Genomic DNA, 4,447 nt, shown 5'->3' on the forward strand with positions numbered 1-4,447 from the left:
CCGGAGTTATCAGCTCATCGCGGAATTCAGCGAAGGCAGGGCATTCTAAAAGGAAGTGTGTTGTTGTCGGTTCGCTGCAACAGATGTACAAGCCGCTGCCTTTGCCAAAGAGAGCTGGTGGAGTTTCATTAAAGTACCTGTGACCCGTGAGAACCTGCGAGGTGAAGTGATCTGGACGGATCCAGTCGCTTTAACTCGGCAACTACGTCTGGAAAGAAAAGTTCGCGAGTAGCATTGCCCTGTTCCGATGCTCCCCAACGCGCGCCTGCCACATCTCATTCGCGACCCTCAAAGAACCCTATTATATTTTTCCTTTTAGACCCTCTGTCGAATTCATACTTTCACGCATAGTCTTATATTTCATGCTCTCGTACCATACACTCGACCCATACATTACTCCGGCCAAGAGCAGTCCTTTCGTCCACGTACACGCAGTCTTCTTTTTCACACCCCATTCTTTCCTCATTACACGCCTCAAGCCTCCAATCGCTCCCATCACTTTCGTTCTAAGTCCTCTTATATGCTCCGCGAAACTCATACGCTCACCCATGCATACACCCAAATACCTAGCACTCTTGACGTACCCTATGGATGAGAGAGTGCCCTCAGCCACAGTGACTCTCATCTTTCGTCCGTCTACATTCAGTTTACCTTTCAACATTATGCATACCGTCTTTTTTTCAGACACACTAACTCCAACCTCCCTTCCCCATTCATACACGATGCGCATGCATTCGTCGGCCATTCGCTCCATTTCCATTCTGCTGTTTCCATTTGCGACAATCATCAGGTCATCGGCATATGCTACGATCCTTTCATTCATTGCACTCAGCCGATCTAGTAGTCCATTCATACAGAGGTTCCACATATAGGGACCCGAGATGGATCCCTGCGGGCACCCTCTTTCCTCTTTCACCATTACCTCATTCATTTCGCTGCTCAGACTCGCATATCTTTCATTAAAGTAACTCATCCATAATCTCATTTCATGCTCGTCACATCCACACTCAAGGAGGTAGCGCAGAATGACGCTCCAGCGAAGGTTGTTGAACGCTCCCTTGAAGTCGACAAGGATTCCAACTGCATACTTTGAATTTACGCTATTTACGGAGTCCTTGAAGCGCATCCATGCATCTTCGCATGAACGCCCCTCTCGGAAGCCGTATTGGCAATCATTCCATTTTCCATTCATTCGTTCCATCATTCGCTCGATCATCAGGCGCTCAAGAGGTTTTCCCAGCCCGCTAAGGAGGCTGATATTCCTGTACGAGCCGGGATCCTTCTTATCCCTGTCGCCTCCCTTGAGCAGGACCACTACCCTCGCCTTCTTCCATATTGCCGGGAAATTTCCGTCTTTCAGACATCTGTCATACATACACTTCATATACATGGGGATAGCCAACCACGCATACTTTATCACGGAGGAGGTGATCCCATCGAGCCCTGGTGCCTTCCTTTGCCGCAGTTTGTCTACGGCAAGGTTGACTTCGCTCCATTCATACTCTTCCTCACCTCTGCCATCGTTCGTCACATTCAGCATTTCAGGCATTCTTTCCACGTTCGTACCCTCATCACGAGGGTAGAAATCTTTCATCAAGACACTTGCACTCTCCATCCATGTCTTCGTGCATCCATCGGGCGTCTTTAGCCCAGCAAGGTCGCTCTTTTTATTCTTGCCGCGGCAGATTCTATACACGCGTCCCCAGGGGTCGTCGTTGGCATCTCTGCCAACGGCCTCCCTCCAATCACGCTCCTTAACTTCACGCATCGAACACTTGTATTCTCTCTCGCATTTTCTATATTCACTCTTGAGGTCAGCCACATTCTCGTCTTGACGGCATCTTGCACGCTGGTACTTTTTTCGGCACCGCTGCACGTCTCTTTTCATATATTCCAGTTCATCCGTCCACCAGACAACCCATTCTCTCCTCATCACTTTCGCTCTCTTCATGCACTCATCATTAGCACTCGTCAACCATTCAGTCATCTTCAGAGCCATTTGTGATGAGTCAAGGTCTGAAAACGAGGTCAGACCAAGCTCATCTGCTCTGTCATTCAGTACATCCATATATAGGCCACGTCCATAGCCGTGTTTCCAAGACCTCCAACTTAATGGAGGAGGAACAGCCGCAGGCGAAGCCTCGTTCACGCCGTGCCACAATCGGATGAGTATGGGATTGTGGTCACTTATTCCCCATTCGCACCTGACCTCCCACTCAAGCTTACAGTCATGTCGTCGAATATTGGACAGAGTGACATCAATGTCGCTCTGCCCCCTAGGGCCGCTGAAGGTGTAGTGCTCACTAGGTTCATTCAGAATATTCAGTCCCCATTCATTCGCTAGAATCCACCGCTCGAGAGCATGCCCTCTCGCTTCTCTTTCTCTACTCGATGTCGAATCCTTGCTGTGCCAAAGACCGCTCGAGGCATTCGCGTCCATACCCAAGATGCATTCATGTCCAGCTATTCTCTCAAGCAGTCTGTCCAGGCTCAGCAGATACGGCTCGATATCCTCGCCGAAACGGCAGTATACCGAGACCATATAAACCTCGCCGTGGACGCCTTTCGTCCATACACATACACCATTCTCGCAATCCCAATCGTCCAATGAGAGGCACTCGATGGTATCACCCGCCACGACAAGAGCCGCCCTGCCACTTTTACTAACAAACACTCTAGTGCCATACGGCAACCCAACCACACGACCATTCACGCAGTGCGGCTCCTGGATCAGGCACACATCAATACTCTCATTTAGCAGTCGTTCACCTAAATCACACATCACACTGTATCCCCGTTGAGCATTCACTTGAAGCACACGAATTTCCCGGGAATGCGCCATTTTATGAGCTTATCCTCCCTCTCAGTCGTTCTAATCTCCATTTATACTCCGGGCACTCAGGAGAGAGGGCCGAGTGGGTCGCACTAAGACCGCGGGCCCGACAGTTCCCGCAGTCTTCCCGCTCCCTGCAGCCCGCACCCCGATGCCCGGGTTTTCCGCATCTATAACACAGACGCTCACCCTTGCACTCACGTAGCAGATGCCCATAGCTGAAACACCCATAGCATCGCGGCACGTTTTCATACTTGCTCACACGGTATGCATTCCACTCGATATACACACGCTTCTCCTCCAGGAGTCGATCCCGGATCCGCCCGGCAACATCGAGAATGACATTGCCGACCGAAACTCCCGGTTTCGACTGTCTGGAGGCCACACGCACCTCCCTTCCCACATTCTCTCTTTCAATCACTCCACTCAGATTTTTCTCATACAAGCTGCTGAGGAAGCGCTCCTCAGTCATCTCATTGGGCACGTCATACACAATCACTCTCGGATTGAGCTTTCGCGGCTCGTTTGCACTCAGATTCACTCGCACATTGCTTACCGCACGCTTCAGACATTCTCTCTCTTTCTCACTGAGGGTCTCAACAATCACACCACCATTTCTGGCTTCACGCACATTCTTCACACGCACATTCTCACAGCCACTCGCACTCTTCAGCTTATTGAGAATGGCCGTGTTCGGCTCATTCTCCTTGCCTTTGAGTACGAGGGCGTAGCTCGGCTTGGCCACACTCACCGGCTTCGCAGTCGCACGCTGTTCAGGCACTCCTCTGGCAGCCGCGACCATGGTGTACGGGGCCATGGGGGCACGCGCACACTCCTTAACCACAGACGCACACAGCTTCTCGCTCTCATGCAGTCTGCCGCGCAGTTCTGCGTTCTCGCATTGGAGGCGCATGAGGAACTGCTCATACTCGCTCACACATCCCAGGACAATCTTGCTCGCATGTTTGGAGACCTTGTTCGCATCATTGAGGATAAACTCACGGAGTTTATCCCCAATGCGCGCCATGTCTCCAACACGCTCGCTATCATTCACACACGTTTGCACATTCTTATTCACACTTACATTCACTTGCGGTTCTTCATTCACATGCGCACTCATTCTCTCAACAGACACACGTGGGCTCAAGAGAGTCTGCTGCCTCTTCTTGGCCCGTGGACCCACCGCTGACTCGGATGCTGGCAGCCCGCGCTTGGCACTCACAGGCACCACTTCCATTTCTTCGCATTCGCTCTGGCTATCACTCGCATTCACACTTGCATTCGTAGGGGTTTTCGCCCATAGTCGCTTCCCGTTCGCAATCGGCGAGCGACACCTAGCATGCGCATGCGACTCGGACTCCGACCCCGCCTCGTCAGCCGCCCTGATCCGCGCCTCAGGAGAGGGGTCGGACCGACTACTGGAGGCAGCATCGGAGGACGCACGCTTCTTCTTTCGTCGCGATTTCGCACCCATTCCAGTGGCGGCACTCAGCACGTGAAGCCTCGCAAGCAGGCACGCGAAAACACACACACAGTAAAAACAACACCTACCTTTTTACGGGCGTGCAAACAAAAAGTGGTCAGTCACGCAGAGCCGGCAGGTTGCAGGGGAGG

The sequence above is a fragment of the Nasonia vitripennis genome, chromosome 5 (genome assembly GCF_009193385.2).
Source record: "Nasonia vitripennis strain AsymCx chromosome 5, Nvit_psr_1.1, whole genome shotgun sequence".
Classification (NCBI taxonomy): domain Eukaryota; kingdom Metazoa; phylum Arthropoda; class Insecta; order Hymenoptera; family Pteromalidae; genus Nasonia; species Nasonia vitripennis.